Source organism: Lineus longissimus, chromosome 8 (assembly GCF_910592395.1).
Source record: "Lineus longissimus chromosome 8, tnLinLong1.2, whole genome shotgun sequence".
Classification (NCBI taxonomy): domain Eukaryota; kingdom Metazoa; phylum Nemertea; class Pilidiophora; order Heteronemertea; family Lineidae; genus Lineus; species Lineus longissimus.
In genome coordinates, this window is record NC_088315.1 from 15,089,300 (window position 1) to 15,108,982 (window position 19,683).

General features: G+C 41.7%; 1 long non-coding RNA gene across 1 annotated transcript; it reads right to left on the minus strand.

Moving 5' to 3' along the window:
- Positions 1 to 1,779: 1,779 nt before the first annotated feature.
- Positions 1,780 to 2,349, minus strand: LOC135492591 (uncharacterized). The gene is made up of 3 exons (XR_010448095.1): positions 2,302 to 2,349; positions 1,986 to 2,066; positions 1,780 to 1,797 (listed from the first exon to the last, which is right to left on the minus strand). It is a non-coding gene; the product is annotated as an uncharacterized LOC135492591 (long non-coding RNA).
- Between the last annotated feature and the right edge of the window lie 17,334 nt (positions 2,350 to 19,683).

Consider the following 19,683-nt stretch of genomic DNA (forward strand, 5'->3'; position numbering starts at 1 on the left):
CAAATGCTCTAAACAAGCTTAAGGAACAGTTTATTCGTTGGCCCACAGACGCAGAAGCAGCCGTGATGCTTCTTTCTACCAAAAGGCTAGATTTCCAAGAGTCGTTGGTACAATCGATGGCACCCACGTTGAAATACAATTGCCAGACATACATCCAGGTGATGGCCATGACTATGAAGCAGCCTATGTGAACAGGAACCACTACCACTCCATTAATTGTCACTTCATCGGTGACCACTTGGGTAAGTTCATAGGCCTAGCATAGGCCTAAATGTTTTACCATGTAGATTTTATATAAAGCTATCACTAAAACCCATTCTTACCAATCCATATGATGTAGGTTTGCCAAAATTAACAAAAACATTGGATGCAAATGCTCAAATTTTGACATGACCGGCCATGTTGTGTGTTTACATTGTTAAAAGTACATTCTGCAGCAAGGCCAATCAATTTCTCGAGTCTGGTTGTGCGAGACTATCTCCTATAACAACATCAAGCATATGGGGCTAGGGGGCAGCTCAAAGATCACAATTGAAGCTGAGGAAAATAAAAATGAATATTTTTTTTCTAAGTTTACCAATGTTGTGGCTAGATGGCCTGGCAGCACCCATGACGCATTCATATTCAGGACATCACAGATCTGCAGATACACGGAAACCTACAATGCACTGGGACAGAATGGAGTACTTTTGGGAGACAGTGGGTATGCATGCCGACCATTCTTGATGACTCCTTACTTGCATCCTGCATAATCAACATCAGACAAGATACAACCGGGCCACAAACGGACAAGAGTGAAGGTTGAGCATTCATTCGGAGTTTTAAAGCGAAGGTTTCATGTTCTTCATGCAGAAGTGCGAATGCAGCCAGATGGAGTGTGCAGGATTATCATTGCCTGCGCCATCCTAAACAACATTGCCATTGACAGGAATGAAAGGTTGCCACCAGCAGATCGATTCCCTCGCATTGAAATGGATGATGAACCCTAAGATGGACCAGAGGATGGGCGCCTGGCACGAGACCACTTGGCCAATACCTTCTTCTAGGCTGCAAGAGACAATAAGGAAACATGTAGACAATGTTTACAATCATAACCTGTTTAATTCCTGCTAACTTGCTAATAAAACACATAGTACATTGTCCTCATTGCTCATTGGTCCGCGTACAAATTGACTCCAGAAGCTTGTCAATTTCACTTTGTGGCCGGCATGTCACACCTGTCTCAATAGATTGCTGCAATATTTGGATTTCAAGTATCAGCTTCTTCTTCTGGAGGGCCTCCAACTCCTCACATGGCGAGTTTTCTCACTTTGGCCGCTGCCATCTCATCCTTCAGTCTCTCCCCTTTCATCCTTTCATTCTCCAGGGTCGTCTGCAGGACATCAATGTGTAAAGAAAGAACATCAGCATAGCTCTTCTTCTTTGGAGTGGCGGTCCCATTTTCTGAAAGAAGGATTTAAATCCTGCAAATGCCTGATCAAAATAAGTGAGGGGACTATCTCAACATAGTTTAGTTTACACTAAAGGCTGCAAGGTGGGCCCTTATGGTTTTAACTTCAAAAACTAAGTTACTTTGGATCCAAAAACCTAGTTCCTATATAGAGCAAAAACCACGATTCTTGAATTAATGAACAAATGGCTTAGGCCCTATTAGCCCGCAGACTTCATTGCATTGCAAATGAGTCCGTGGAGAGGGAGTGCGTGTGTGTGCATGGGGGGGGGGGGGGGGGGGTACGTGTAACTTACTTTCTTTTGTGACAGTCTCCTTTTCTTTCTTTGATGCACTTCTTGCTTGACCTCAAAAACAATGTTTATGCACATATATACTTGATGTCTAGTATTGATGAATTGGCCACTCATGTACTGGGTAAATGAAATGGCTCTAAAATCTAAGCCGCTTTAGGCTTCTTGGCTCAAAATACTTTTGAGATGGTCCCTTATGACATTTATAACTTGTAGTAAGATAAAACCGATTGCTTGCTTACCTATGATTTCATCCAGTGGTCTAATATTAGCGTGAAAAAGGGACAGAGATCCTTGCCCATAGTCACTGTCGATGGTGTCAACTGGAAAGAAAAGTTTACATAAAATAGTCATGATGATGGCAGCTAGATGGCAGAAGGTAGGCCTACTGACTTATAAACATACACATGTATTTTGAAAGCAAATAACTGTGATAGATCTGTGATGGATTACATTAAAGTATTTATGTTTTAACTCGAAATACATGCAGTTATTATTATTTATTATCCCCTTGGCTAAAAGTCATTAGTTTCTCACAGGCACAGCATACAGCCTTACCTTTGGCTTTGCCATATGAACTTGGAAACAGTTCAAGGTTGCATTCTGGTTTCTCAAGGGCCAATTCAGATGTTATACCAGTACTAGTACTTGATTTAGGGGAATGGGCCACCTCTCTTCTGTCTGGAAAAATAATAATGTAATTAGCATTGGGAGATTAACATTGAGATGGCCCCTCGCAATGGATCGGTTACTTGAGTCTTTTCAAGTAAAGTTTATTCTTCAACGACAGTAACAACGCAAAAACGCAAAAAAATACTATTTCTGTGATATTGCTGTGATTAAAGTGCTCATTTCAGAATAATCTGAAAAAGACACCCATAATCAAGGATACATTTAGGTTTTTGAAATAACCAAGATACGAATAAGGTAACACACCTGGGGTTTCTTTGATGTTGTTGAGCATGCAGCACTGTTTTAAAACTAGTTGTTTCTTATGATTATTTGCAAAATGTGTGCGAGCTAGGCGCACATATAAAACATGGAATCTGGCTCGCTGTGCCTACTATAACTATGATATGCTAGCCTTAATTCAACATGCAAACAAAATTATAAGTAGAAATTGTCTGTAGGCCAAGCCAATTGATTGTTGTGGCTGCTTAGAAATGGAATCTGAGAATGACAAACTTACCCTGTCTTTTTGCTGGGGGTGCTGGCATGGCACTTTCAGTGCCTCCAGTTATTCGTTGAAAACTCGGATCATCTTTAAAAGCCTCTGCTATTCGCTCTTTAATTGGGTCGATCTTTAATGCAGGGCCCCCTCCAGTGCCTCATGCATGCTTCTTTCTCTCATAATTATAGGTCTTCGCCTGAGAAACCATCTTGTTCCACTTTTCTCTTACTTTCTCCCAGCTTCTCTGGGCCACTCCAAGAGAGCTGATAACATTTGCTATGGCTTCCCGTCGTGAAACCTTAATCTCATGTGTGATGAGTGGCCCAAACTTGGCCCTGAGGCTTGAAAGTTCTTCTATTGCGTATTGGGTCAGTGTGACCATCTCAGCTTGACTAAAATTTGGCAATCTAACTTTTTTGGTATCATTTTTTGCCTCCATGGCTGCCATCTTGAATTTACAAAGATGGGGACCCTACCTCCTGTCACATGATCAAAATCCCTAGCAACGAGCGCCAAGTCCTGCTAAGCCCAGCGCTACCTAACGCTGGGCCTAACGCTGATGCTGGAACCATTATCTAGCGCCACGCCAGCTATCACTGGCTAGCGTGGTGCTAGGGGTAGCGCCACGCTTAGTCGAGCGCTATTTCAGGAACTGGGCCCTGGCTTCTTCTTGCATTCAAACGCGGCGACACGCGTCAAAAATCAAACATGTTAGATATTTGGCGTTTAGTTGCGGCAAGTGGCGGCAAGTGGCGTTCGCCGACGCCGTTCGTAGCAGATTAGGGATTTGTCAGGCGTTCAGGACTCTTGCGGCAAAAAAACGCCAGTGAACTCCGAAGTTGGCGGCTGGTGTGCTGCGGGCTTTACAGACGGCTTGAAATTCTATTCATACTTCGAGATCTTGTTTGGGTTATTGAGAATATTTAGCATTGGTTTTATCTATTTATTTGTCAACTTGGATTGGGATATTTTATTGGTAAATTTTACAATATAGTTAGTAATTTCCCTTCGGAAGGATGGATATAATTTGCTCAAGCCGTCACACACTTGCTCTGGGTAACACATTGGTTTCGGCAGTATCTGCTGTTTTATATTTATGTAAGGGCCGTGTACTAAACTATAGGAAGCATTGGAGTTATCCGTGGATGATCCGAATCGAACGAATTCGGATCGTGACCGGGTTCAGTGCTTGGTGACACCTCTTCCAATTTTACAGTCTGCAATTTAGGGCACTTAAAGCTGAACTGCATGAACAAAAACAGAAGCGTCCATGTTTTTAAAAGAGAAATGCTAACGTCCGAAACACCCTTCAGAAGTCTGCCAGAAACATTATCAATAGCATACGGCGAACCAGTGGCGCTGTCGTCGGTCTATAGCAGAACACCGGAAGTGCTGGATCATGAGGGCTATTAACAAATGCACGTAGCCCATGTCCAAACATGCGGGCGGCCTAGAATGTACATGCATGTACGTGCGTGTGTTCCGATAACCTGAAAAAACAAACGATACAAGCTGGAATTATAGAAATAGAAATAAAAAAAACCCATACCCTACCATGCCACATCAGCACATACACTTGTACCGCTATTTGCGGTGAAGACGTGGAAGATAAATTGCTCGGCACCGGTTCCAACGCAATGGTCGTCCAAAAATAGATACGAGGCCTAGTCGGTGTTGCAAGAAAGGTTGATATTTGATATAAAAACGCAGGTTGCAGGTTAACTTACAGTTAATGGTTTAGGTAAAGGATTAATTTCCAACATGTAACCCCCAACCGCTGATACCAAACCGTTGCTGCAACATGCAAGACGAATACAAAGGTTGCCTTTTCCAAAGTGATTTCCTTGTGTGATTGATTGCAGTAGTCATGAAACCGTCTTGACCCACTAAGGGTTATGGTTGACTACATCGCATGCGAATTCCCATCGGACATCTACACCAAGGCAGCAGAATCCTTCGTGTCGTATGGGCAAGTCACTGGCGACCCTTGATTGTACAAGACGGAAACGAACACAATCATGGACACACTCGTGATTTAGTGCATTATCATAACAATATAACTGAATATAGCCTTGCAAGTGGAATGAAATTTGGCTTGTTGACCACAATAGGATGAATTTTGTGTCAATCTTACAGAGGAGAAGCAAAAATCCATGTGGTATATCATGTATCGTCATTACATGTACCTTTGATAAAAAATGGCGCTGATCGAGCCCTTAGTTACATGTAGGGAGATATAGCACTTTCTGTATTGTCGGTTTAAGCCACCTGGTGGCCAAAGTAGGAAATTTAGTCCAGGTGTCATTACATAGGGTAACATACGTACTAAACTTCAAGTCGATAGCTCCAGTAGTTATAAAACGTGCCTTGCTATAACGGACGACAACGACGACGGACGACGGACGCTGTGCCGTAATATAAACTCGCCTCTCCAAAAACCAAATTATTTGGATGTTTTTAAAATTGCCTGTTACATAATGAAGAAACAGGATAAGCTGGTCCCCAAATACAACGGATACATGACCAACTGAATATACCATTCCATGCTGAAAACTGCGTTCAATTATCTTACTTTATCTCTGTGATATTTTTTTTAAACGGTGGACATTTACTTTCTTGTAGGACTGTACCTGAAACTAAGTCGAGAGCTTTCAGGCCGTAGAAAATCATCTGGTGCGATCTGATGACGATGATCAGACACGAGTGCAGTTTTTTATTTATCATATACCACAAATATTGCCATAATAGCAAGAAAATGAATATAAAGCCTGCACCACACGGTGAAAATTTGCGTGATGCAAGTGACACGCGTGCATGTTGCGACAGGCAAATTCTCACTGTGTGGGGTCGTTTTTTGCTGCGTATCTTCCCTCGCGAGTCGAGACGCAGCCGATCTAGCATGTTTGATATTTTCTCGACACGCGAGGAAGTTAATCACCGTGTGGGGGCTACCTGCAGCAATGTTGCGCGAGTTCGACGAATCACAACAAGCAGATCGGTCACATGATTTATAGGTCAGTCACATGATACCAAAATGGCAGCGCCCGGGAACTGTCAAATCCTATGAGAAGTATTATGGACCAAGAAGACCAAATTGCCCTTATTTTCCTGCTGTTACTCCATCTGTTCCTCGACCTGCACTCTGTGGAACTGGCGATACTTCATGGGGTCCTCCTCCCGCAATTCAGCAATTAGATTTGCATAGGCCCCCTTATCCTCTCTTCTCTGAATCCATGGCCTTGTCCAAAGACTACGGTCCACGCGGCGCCGCCTCCGCCGCCGCCTCCGACGGAGTTACAGCAGGTGTTGGTGTGTCCAACAAGACATGTGTCTCAGCTGCCTGGGTGGGTGTGGGTCATCACTCAAAAGTCGTTCTCTGCAATGCATGCAAGCACTGCGTGTGTGTTTGATTTGTGTACACAATATACGTTACCCTCTCTACTTCAAATGAATGAACCTCATAAGGGTTTGATTAATTAATTGTTTGTCGTACCTTCTTCGATCGAAGACTAGAGTACCGGGGTAAAACATAATGGTCGCTCCCCCATTTCGCTCGTTTCGTTTCGTTGCGCAAAGTCCAGTAAGCCCAATAAAATATTTTTATTGAACGTTTGTATTGCACGCACAGGTTAGGCGATAAATGTTTAATGCATCTTTCGCACATTTCTCTCAAAATAAAGCCTGCAACTATTTTGTCTGCCGGATCACTTCACTTAGGGTAGGCCTATATGATAAATGGTTCAGTTCATGTTGTGTGTAGGCGTATCAAAAGGTATTTTGAACAACCCCATGTTTGATAAGTTAGCATAAAGACCGTGATACAGTCAACTTCGGCCAAGGTACTTAGTTCACCCCAGTCTCAACTTCACCACAGGCAGTCATGTTATCAATTAGGCAGTCAACAATCGGTCATGCTTATGAAAAATGAAATGGCCAGGGCCATTGTGCTCACCTCATGTGGAGGAAAGATGGATAAAGAGCATGGTATTGTGTCATGTAGTGTTAGGTTTGATGTAGGTCCAAGCAATTACAATTTCCCCAAAATGGCCAATTTACAGTACATTCGACCTCTGTGACCTTGAAAAGTAGGTCAAATCAAAGAAGACCCGGGTGACACATTGAATGGTTGTTAGAATTAGATGTACCTATGATATAAAATTGGTGCCAATCGGGCAAGTCATTACTAGGAATAATGGCATTTTGAAGAATTTAGGATTTGGCCCCCTCCCTGGAGGCCAAACGGCAAATCAGATCGCACCAAACTTCGGTACCTGAGATCACCTGACCAAGGGGTACATGTGTACTTAATTTGTGATCAATAGTCATTGCAGTTAAGAAACGTGCCATAGTTACGGCCTGACAGCCAATTTACGCCATTTGACCTCTGTGACCTTGACAAGAAGGTCAAATTAAAAACCTGTGTGACATATACTGTATGGTGGTTAGATGTACCCATGATATCAAATTGGTGGCAATCGGGCAAGAAATTAAGGAATAATCACATTTTTAAGGTTTTTGGATTTTGCCCCCTGGTGGTCAAGTGGTGAATCATATTGGACCAAACTTCGGTCCCTGAGATCACCTGACTAAGGGGTAAATGTGTACCAAATTTGGTATCAATAGTCATTGCAGTTTAGAAACGTGCCATCGTTACATCCTAACGGCCAATTTACACTATTTGACCTCTGTGACCTTGAAAAGGAGGTCAAATCAAAAACCCGGAGGATATATGATGCACCTTTGCTAGTAGTACCTACCATAATTTTTTCAAAATTTCCCGACTACTATTAAGGGAGATATTGCATATTTTAACTTTTAACGTTTGGCCCCCTGGTGGCCAAACCATGACACGAATCGGACCGAAACTTGGTCTCCAAGGTGTCATTACATAAGGGTACATGTCTACCAAGTTTCAACTCAATAGCTCTAACAGTTACGAAACGTGCCCTGCTAACGGACGACGGACGACGACGACGACGACGACGACGACGACGACGACGACGACGGACGACGGACGCCACGGTATGGGATAAGCTCACCTCTGCTAAGAGGTGAGCTAACTAGGACACGGTGTCGGCAAGAAGAGATTGCTTTGATCTGACCAGACTGCTTTTTTTATAAAAACAAAACATGACATTACTGAGTAATCTGGTGAGCATTCAGGACACGTGTGCTTTTAATTTGGTGCGGCTGCAGCATCTGTTACAGACCAAAGGTAAACAGTAACTCCAAATGTCTAACCTATCATATAAGTTGATAGCGAGTGATAGATTGCAGTGAGAGAACGTATTTTTAGTTCAACCTTCTTGTTGCTAAGACATGTGCCTGTTGTTGAGAAAGCACAGTCTGCACGCCATTTCATAGAAGCCAGTCGCCATGTTTAGATGGCCTCTCTGCAGCCGCTTATGTCTTGCTTATGCAGCAGCCCTCGATGACAAAGAAGAGGCTAAAGGATACATTTATTTGTGTTTTATGGATACGGCAAACCGGTGGGTCTACAGTGTACAACTTTTGTTAGTAATCATGAAGTTGCTGCCAGCTAACATGTAAGTTCAGACATAAAACCTTTTATTCTATGTATTAAACCCCTTGGAAGATTTGAAATAGTGCACTTCCACCATAAATCTGAACATCAAAGATCGGCTTCGATCGAATTTAATGACTTGATGAATTATTTGGCCATCTAGCTCTCCCACTTGGATCGAAGGCCCTACGGTTTTTTTAAAGTCAAATCTAGGGTGATTTCACGGACAGCCATGTTGAAATCGTCGTTCTCGGCAGTTATTATTACGTTTACTGTAGGTGTTGCGGTGGGAATCAGTTTGATGATCAGGGCTGAGTTGTTCAAAGCAACCTTAACTTTACGGAGACGTCAAGTCTTAATGTGACTGAAAATGTTAATTGGTTCAACTGAAAGAAATAACGTCCTCTTCAAGGATTCTTCAAGGATACTTGACGTAACCGTTAGAGATAACGTGACTTTTGTGCTTTTGAACAACTGGGCCCAGACGCCTATATCATAAAGATTTTCAATGAGGTCCCATTATGGTACTTTAATGGATGCCACGTCATTAGATACTTTCATATAGCGTTATTATCTTGTCATTCCATTAACTTTAGCCCTTGGAATCTAAGGTGTACCATTATGAAAATGCATAAATCTGTTCAAACGCGGGTGCGCCTACGGTTTTTTTAAAGTCAAATCTATAGAGTGTTTTTACGGACAGCCATGTCAAAATCGTCATTCCTTTGTTTTCGGCAGTTGTTATTTCGTTTACTGTAGGCGTTGCGGCGGGAATCAGTTTGATATCAGGCGCCTATATCATAAAGATTTTTAATGAGGTTCCATTATGGTACTTGGATGCCACGTCATATATAGCGTCTTTATCTTGTCATTCCATTAACTTTAGCTCTTCGAATCTAAGGTGTACCTTTATGATAATGCATAAACTCTGTTCAAACGCGGGTTGGGATTTTGTGCTTGTATCATGATTAGCGGATCCGGATGTAGGAAAACGAATGAACTATTCAATGTTGGTAACATGCAACAGCTTGATAGCATGATTCGTTATTTATGAAATTGATGGCGCTATATGGGTGAAGGCAAGTAGCAAGCGTATTGATACTATACATGTACCCGTCTACCACGTCACTTAGCCGTGAAATTACAACCCTCGGTTAGTTTTAACCGAAGCAACCGATATATGAAAAATCTCAGTGCGACAGAATTTTGGTGACAGACATTTTGATACATAGTGGTGAACTCTGTATCAAAACGATATTCTGCTTTTAGTCCTGTCTGAGATTACGGATAGCAAGGCACCGACGGCTATGGCTCATTTGTATGCCTATGCGATGACGTAGCGTCCGTCGTATTCGTCATTAAACTCCGTACACATGTACCCTTGGGCCCAGGGGCGATTCACACCAAATTTCGTTCAAAAATTATTCTTGGTTTGGCCAAATATAAAACATGAAATAGGATCCGTGATTTTGGTCGGATTTTCATGAAAATGTTTGGGTAGGTACTCCTAGCAAGGATACATCAACAGTGATCTCCACAGGGTTTTCTCAAGGTAGGGTGATAACCTTGATTTTCATGACGTTTTACCAGTGTGCAACACAAGGTAGGGTGGCCAGCAATTTGAGGTAGGGTGGTTAAGTAAGCTGAGACCGACAGAGGGCCGAGATGGATGCATGCCCAAGTCACAAGTAAAAGAAATATTGTACAGCTATGAATAGAAGATATGTTGCAGGTGGGTTGTTTGCTCTTGGGAAAAGAGCACTGAATAATAGAAGTACATTTTTCAATTTTTTCACAGCTTTTTGATGGCAATACATTTTTGGGGGTTTTCTCTGTGTACTCCCCTCCCCGGCCCTGCCCTGGCCACTTTGATCGGATGATTGTTGTGTGTTAAGATACCTCTATTCCTCATCTGGTGGACATTGACTGGAGATGGCACGACAATCGCTACTGGTTAAAAAATGATTCTTTTCTCTTATCAGCGTATGTGGTACAACTGTGGGTGTGGTAGCATTTTATGGCCTATCCCATATGCTCCTGTGTTGCAAAGGGTTAATTGAGAAAATTAATGTATTATGGCAATGCAGAGGCCTTGCTCAACTTGAGCCAACTAGGACACTCTTGATGACAACCACGTGTCGAACCCAGAACAGTTTATTCATTTGAGGTCAAACGTGACACCTTATCTATCTCTGCCGCGTGTCTGGGAGATTGGAATGTTTATGTTACAGGGAATAGGCATGTAGTAGCAAGCATAGCAGAGTCTGGCAATGCATGCTGCCTCCAAAAATGGGTATGTATGTACAGGGCTTCTGAAGTTTAAGTACTGACAATGTTCAGTGTGTACATTATTAGTATAGGTATGGGTTTAACTTCAGAAGCAGCATCATCAAACCATCCATATGGGAACAAATGGCAACAGCGTATAGAAATTACATTTATTGACCTGTGGAAAAGATTAGGAAAGGCAGGGACATATATTTATTTTCCCAAACGCACATGGTGAGGCCTGAATGACTTGACCTTACCAAATTGAACAAAAAAATCAATACTAAAAGAATTTCAGTACATTTACCTCCTTTATTTTTTTAAATCAGAGCTCAATTCCATTAAGAAATAAAGACTTTTAAAAAAGACATTGTCTTCATTAATTTCAGATTCCTATGCAACAGTCAGGAGATCATCATGAGTTACATCTTTTTTTCCTTATGAAGTGTTGGTACCAGTAAGTTGAATATAGATTAGGCCCATATCTCAATTGGGCAGGGGGCAAACCCTCCCTCAAAATCAAGGTTACGGAAAAAAACACCCCAAATTTTCATGCAGACTGGCTATTCACAACCAATGCTTCAGCAACATGGGACCAATGACAAGAAGCCACATTGCACATGACTTCCAAATATGACAATTTATGTTAATCGTCTTGTTAATACACCAACAGAGACCAAAAGAACCCCCCTCCCCTTGACCACAAAGAAAATGATGGGCTAGTTCAACATATCCAGCTCATCAACATCCACCGTGGCAACGATTCCAGAGTAGGAGGTTCTTTTCTGACAAAACCTCGTAAGCAGAGGCATTCCAAAACTTAGAAACATAATATCAGTACACTATAATAATATACATATACAATGAAATATTTGGTGATTAAAGATACATTTTGTAAAGAAATATAATGCATGTTTCAAAAATCCAAAGTCAGGGTACAGATCACCACCTCATGTGACCCGACTGGACATAAGGAGAGCCAAGGGGACCCTAATCAGGCACTTAAAAGGGGCTGAAATTCAATCATGAATAATTCAAATGTGATGTTCATGGACTGGAGGGAGATGGGGGAGGGGCTTACACCGAAGACATATTCGAACATCTTCCGGTAAGTCAGATTCAAACATGAGGAACCTACAATGTGATATATCATTCATGATTCATGTACATTATATCATCATTCTCCTAAAAATGGATGGCCCAGTAAGCAAGTTACAGCTTCAATATGAAATAAATCGTTCAATGATATGCTTCAACTGGTTCTTTTCAAATGGTAGCAGTATCATTCCGTGGGTAAATACATAAGTTTATAAATGCCTTAGCAAAAGGGGCTGAACTTCAATCATGAATAATTCAAATGTGATGTTCATGGACTGGAGGGAGATGGGGGAGGGGCTTACACCGAAGACATATTCGAACATCTTCCGGTAAGTCAGATTCAAACATGAGGAACCTACAATGTGATATATCATTCATGATTCATGTACATTATATCATCATTCTCCTAAAAATGGATGGCCCAGTAAGCAAGTTACAGCTTCAATATGAAATAAATCGTTCAATGATATGCTTCAACTGGTTCTTTTCAAATGGTAGCAGTATCATTCCGTGGGTAAATACATAAGTTTATAAATGCCTTAGCAAAAGTGTAAGACGACTCACTTCAAAAACATGCCAAAGTTTTAAAAATTGTAAGAGAAAATAAATTTCAGAGCAAAAAAGACTTACCGATATCATTGCTTTTCCGATAAAGTCACATAGAACTCGATGGCTCCCACAATCGATAGAAATATCAAGTTATAACTCACACAACGTAGTGAGTGTAATGGTTACGTATGTGTATAAAGTGTAAACAAAATTCATATATCCATCATGTCCATCGAATCTGAAAAAATTTGTGCAGACCCATGACAATTCTGGTTCCGGTACAGTTTGTCGGATTCCATACGGGCCGCGCTTGCCGATCCTGCTTTCACGACGCACCGCAACCACAGTTACCATGATTCCCATTGTTTCCTTCCTCGTGACGCAATTATTTCATGACGTCATGAGCCATTGACAATTCACGCAAGTAGATTTATTCACACCGGCGCCACTGTCCTGAAGTGCGGGTGTGGGACATCATGTATCTAAAAATCGTCTGCTAGAACCTACAGGACAACAACGTCGGCGGAGACAGTAATTGTGACATTTCATTGCAGACGAAGTAAACGTCCTCTTCTTCTCGATTTACGTACTTTACTTCAAAAAAGTCAGTTTTAACACTACTGCACAAATATAGAGTGGTCATAATGTTCCATTTGGATAGAGATTTGACGGACTCATTTGGAAATTCATTCCAACCATGCAACTGTTTCAGAAATGAGAAAAAGCTCCTGGGTGTCATGACATGCATGGTGTGTCTTGCCTCTGCATTTTTGTACTCAGGCATGTCAGAGGGTTTTCAATTTTCATATCATTGAAGAAATAATTCAGTCCAATCTACAAGTATATCAATCACATCATTTATTTAAAAATCGTCTGCTAGGACATACAGGAGAACGTCGGTGGAGACAGTTGTGACATTTCAATTTTCATTGCATAGAGATTTGACGGACTGATTTGGAAATTCATTCCAACCATGCAACTGTTTCAGAAATGAGAAAAAGCTCCTGGGTGTCATGACATGCATTCAATCATTATTTCACCACAAATAGCTGCTTCTTCCAGCAGATATGAGACAGCTACCGGGGCGGGGACTATTTCTTTATGGGGCCTTATTGTTCAGCGTCTCCAAGGAATTCTATTTTTAGAGTCCAATGGGGGGGGGGGGTTGGGGGGGGGCCTTCCCCCCAATGTACTGACTAAAACCTGTCACTTTCATAGAACGGGGGAGGGGGTTTGGGGGACTCATCCCCCAATGTACTGGCTATATATGTCAGAAGGACGAGGGTTTGGGGGGCTTCCCCATGTCAAACAGTTGTGTGAGTTCACCAGAGATTGCTCTTTACATATTAAATGGCTGTGAACAATCAAATTGTGCTGAAAAGTGAAATAATCCTCACACTTCGTCCAACATCTAATCATCTGTACTAGAACAGAGCAGTATAGGCCTATATGCATATGTACCATTATCTACACTTGCCAAGCCTACTGCATAGATACCATAGCCAGGAATGTTATTTTATGACCGGAGTTAAAAAAAACATGACAACTTAATTTGATGGAACATAAACATAGCCTTGGAGTTGAATCTGACCCCAAAAGGAAGAGGTGAGCTGTCAGGTTGGGATATTGTGGCATCCATCACAATTACTGTGGATGCGAAATCAAGCAGACTGTGAGTGGCATATCTGCTGCAAGCAGGTCAGACTCTAATTAGGACACGCTCAATATAGCCATAAACTATTTCCGGGTTGGAGGCATTAACATAGAGCAGGTTTGAGATATTCATGCTGGGAGATGGAATTGGATGCAGTTAGAACATGCGGCTAATTAAGATGAAAGGGATCTCTTTGGTCTTTTTTAAATCAGCATCCCGAGACTGAGAGTATTCAACCTTTTTCTCACCTTTTGCTTTCTAGTGAATATATATCATGTATTTTGATAAATTATGCTGTTCACTTTCATCTTAATGCATCAAATTAAACTTTGAACTCACCAATTCTGATATCTGGTGTCCTCTGAGGTCAGACACTTTACTGCTGCATAAATCTCTATTATTCCTCTTGTGCTTGAATTATAGGCATATTCGTTAATCCACTATTAATCACTGTTTAAGTTTTTGAAAATAATCCACAGCATCACAATCCTAGTTCGTACCATATCACATCCTGTACATGTACCATATAATGTTATTAAGAATCAGAGTCATAATCCGTGTCCTCTAATATATTGTATGCATCAACTAGATTTGATTCTGTAGGTAAAGGGAGGCAATCAGTTCCATCATCATTGTCATTATCGTCAAAGAAATCAGCAAAATCAGCATACACTTCACCAGAACATTCTTCGTCAGATGACGAGTCGCTATAATTCTCCTCATCATCACAATTGTCATTATTTGGAGATTGTCCAGCTACAGCAACATGTATCGTAGGGACAGGCCTACGGTCTTTACATTTAGGACAATGACCATTGTTATTGTGTGGATTGTCACACTGCCCTTTGCATTTGCAGCTATTGTTGCATTGTTTACACGCCTTAGAACCGTTTTTGCAGCCTTTCCCATCCATGGAGCATCCTGTTGAACAGGAACATTTGTTACCAGGAGATGATCTTTTCTTCCTCAATTCTTTCCTCTTTTGTTCCACATTTTTATCCCAAATGATGGCTGTGATATTGTCTTTCTTTGACCATCCATAATCTTCAACATCTATGTGACGTTCAGAGATCCCTGACATGTCCAGCGCCAATTTGGCTATGTATGTTCCTCGAGAACAATGCAATTTCAGGGCAGTATCAGAAGGAAGAATGTTCTGCTGCAACTTAGCAGAGCCATGGTGACTGAAATAGCATACACGTCTTGTCAGTTCAGCCCAGTGTAACGTACAGGCGTGAACCGCCCCGAGCCGTCACGTTTGGAGGGGGAAATGTCCACGGCCTCCCAGAGGTCAGATGCTCGACCGTCTGTCCTAGAGATCCTTCCCCTATATATGTTTATGGCAAGGTCATCCGACCACGAAGATAATAACGCTTTTTTGGACTTACCCTTGATCTTTATTTTGGAAGATGTACAAAACTCGAGAGGTCTTCTTAAACGGCGTTGGTATGTTTTCCCTTTTTAGCCCTGATGTTCTTCCTGGCCTAGCTCTCTCTCCCAGATGGGCGCCCTGTGGTCTGGTTTATATTTTGGCCCTATAAGGGCCAGCCAATGATAGCCGGTCACATGATGTTTCTAGTTTTGGGAGGCTCGCGGCAGGATGCCCGAATTCCACGAACAATCCACCATGTTAACTATAGTTACCCCGGCGGACTATAAGGGAACCAGTACATCCCCACAGCTACATAAAAACATTGTCCCAATGTTAAAGAGGAAAATTCAACCGGCAGGTAATTAATCAATTGGGTGGTCCATGGGCAATACCGATGTATGCTAATTTTTGTATAATGTACATTTTAAGAGGTATTTACCGAATCGTCATGGCTTTGTTTGACCAAACGTTCCCAGACTTGCAGGACCTCCATCTGTTTATTGTTACATATATTTATAATTTACTTAGGAATGTTGTTGAATGACCAGAGAGAGAACAATTTCAATATAACCCGGAATTAAATTTTTGCATCAGGGCAGCATAGTATCCACAACCGATTCGTTCCAATAGGCCAATAACTTTCCAGCAAAACCGCTGCGAAACTTGCCCACCTCATATCTCACCACTAATCACCGTTTGGTGAGCTATAAAACACAAAAGTTCCTCAAAAAATAAGCCAGGGCCGACATGCTCACAAAGGGAGTCATGTCTAGTAGCCTGACTCTGGTTTTTTAAATTGTACTAGCTCAGTCACCTGTCAATGGAAGGAACGTCATAAATCTTCTGCCGCCCTGCTACCTGAAGTTGTGGTATAAAAACCGGTTCTTCCGAGAGCATGCAGATACCCAGGGAACTTCCAGCCGACAAGATCACAACGGAGACTATCAATTTCCAATCCCATTTTAATTTACCGATCTTGTCCTTTCAAGGTAAGTTACTTAACACTTCCCTACTCATATTTCGACTATTCTTCCGATTTAAAATACTCGATTTATAGAAGACCTCCCTAAAATACCTTTTTTATACAATTTATATACAATTTTTTTATGAACATTCATGCATTAACTGAAAGGTTTTATCTTAACTTCTATGCCGCGTGCATCACTTTGCAATTTCCATTACCTCTCCATTCAAATATAATCTGAAGTGAATCAGGAACGTACTTTCCTGCCTGTCCGTAAGGTTGTACTAAAATAAATATGTAAATATGTCCAAGTTTTACGATCAAGTCCATCGCCCAAATAGTGTCATGTCCTTTTCATACTTAGTTCATAAAAGACGCAAGAACGTAAAATGTATCGTTAATCGACGTTATCGATCGTTTCTCGATTTGATTCCGATCTGCAACGTATAATTGAGTTGACTCCGATCGTTATGTGTACCGCTGCTCTCGATTCTGATGATTCCTTCCTCGTATAGTCGTTCAAGTTGCAGGCCGTATCATTGTCTTCTAAGTAGTAATCATATACAGTATATATATATATATAGTGCATAACATAACGTGATACCCTTTTCACATAACCGCAATTTCAAAAATCGAAATCATTTGTTCATACTAATAACTCAACTTTCAGCACCCACTATGAATAATATGAGCGCCGACCTGTCCGCTGACGTTGAAGGCCAAATTCCCTTCTCACCAAAGGTATATATTAACTGTAGCAGGAGGTCTGCTACTTACTCTGCCTGTGGATTGCACCTTATTTGTTTGCCTTCCTTTTGTTTTTGTTCAAAAAGGACAAAACGCTTCAATTAAACGCTCCCCTCGACTAAATCTAAGAGTCATGGCCCCATGACTAATTTGATGATAAAGACAGAGTGTGGGACAATTGTTTTCTTTTTTGCCTGGCACCACGACGCTGGGAGTGAAATTTCAGTCGATAACGTCATGATGGCAGGATAACCTTGAGTACCATTACTAACCAGCTGCGGGTCTGTTTTAGTTAGGTTTTTTTTTCTGGATCGCAACGATGACTAGACAAATGGGAAAATAATTTTGACTAATTACAGCTGGTTGTCTGGTTTGTTTATGTTCGACCACAAGTTATCAATGTAAACAATTGGTTCGAACAACAACCATAAGTGACCACGGTTAAGATTTCAAGTCGAGAAGCCCATTTCACGGTGTTTTGACTGTTGGAACCTTCAACGTTGTTACAATATGAAATATGGAAGAACAAAAATTATTCGCTGAACATATTAATCTTTACGAAAAATCGTATTTGTTACCATAATGAATCGTTTTCTCCACCTGAAAAAACAGTAACCGTTTGTGGAGGAACACAATATAAAATTCATACACTAACCGTACCCATCATAAAGCTGGAATCACGACAACCAACATTCATAACACCAGTTGCACAATTTGTGTTTAATACGAAAAAGGATGGTAATTAATAGCCTAGGTTCCATTCGCCCTATTGTTGATTTGTTAATATAAACTATATTAACGCTAACCTTATTGATAACCGTGGCATGCCATATTCTAACTAGGTACTAACCCAAGAGTGTAACGAATTGATGCCGCATGTCTAATGAGCACGTCAGAATGATGTTGTAAAACCGCCCATCAGAAATAGGTAAGAGATGCTGACGTTTGCTAAGTGAAGATGTTAAACAACTAATTACCCATTAATAGTTGAGTTATGAGCATAGTAATGTAGCGTTATCTTGGCATGGCATGATACACTGGTTAAGGTAGACTTGTTATAGCTGTTGGCGAAGGTGTACCTGTAGGAATCTGACGTAGAGCCGGAACCAGCCTATATACAACTGTTTAGGGTGTGAATTATGTTAAACATCACGGTACCTGGGAAATAGGAGGCGGACGTGGTGACTTCAACTTCTCATGTGAATCATGAGGTTATTATTTGTTTTTTAAATTAGTGAAATGGTGATAACTATTTATGAAGGAATAATGCATTTAATGAAACAAGAACAATAAAAATTGAAGAATAGGTAACTTAAGATTGTTTATGGACGACCTTTCCCCTTTTTTTTAGAGAATTGTAATGTTTGGCCTTGTGTTTCAGGTCAAACTTGAGCCATGGGAAGCTGCTGTATTGCCGCCTAGCCTAAAGTGGCTAAGTACAGCAGCGGTGGTTACAACCCACCTATACAGTCTGGCGGAAGTCGCTTGTGGCATGTGCCCAGCCGCATGTCACCGCTCAAAAAAGGAGTGTCGGGCGAACCGCCGGGTCATGGAGCGGATGACACGGGCCGTAGAGGTACACAGACACCTCTGGAACGACGCCCCCTACGCTCCTACTGCACTCGTGCGGATGTTCGCCGAACACCCTAGGCGCGGGGGTGCAATACCAACAATGAGAAGGAGGGGCAGCTTCCAGACCTATATGAGGCGGTGGATAGCCGCCTATCGTTGTGCGGGGTGCCTGGACGTTAGGCCTCACGTGCTCAACCTGCACGGAAATACAGGCGCCCGCAAGGACTGGCCGGGGGGGGGGCGGAACAGATCTATGAACAGGATCATCACGAGCTACCCCCGAGGCCGTTTTTCCCAGGTCCCAAAGATTTAGGTAGGTTTGGCCATTACCTGTTGAATTTATTGCAATACACTCGGACACATGGAATAACTTTACCTATGAATGGAGAGATACTAGTTATTGGTACTTCAAATTAATGCACCGGTTATCCAGGTAATGAGGCTGGTATTTATATTCATTTATGCCAACGAGGCGAAAATGTTAATATACATTATGATTGGCGTTAACGATGTTCCAGCCGCGCACCATGCGGTGCTACCGCGGTTAACTTAGGTACTACTGATAAAATGTAGGTTTGGTGGGTCAAGTCCGTTTTACGCCACGATTTTAGCTAAGCTACATATACTAGTTAAACAATATATTGGTTTGTCATTACACTTACGGAATGGGTAACCCTCGGTACGCTGAGGTGTAACTCTGTTTGATTTTGACAAGCAATTACAGGCGAGACAGTCGTCATTCTAGGAAACACAGATTACCAACATTTTTTAAGGTGTTGTTTGAATTCTTAGTGTTCTAAAGTTGGGTGACATTTTTATATGATAAACAGTTATTTGTTTTTGAAACCCATATGCAAAACATTGTTTATGTCTTTATTATTTTTATAGGTCGTCGATTCGGGGCAGAGGAATACGCAGGACTCCGCAAGGAGGCGCGGTCCCGGGCGGCGTCGTTTTGCGTCGCCGTACCGTGGTACCGTGTCTACCGATCTGAGGCACTGAAGTACGCGGAACTCTGTGA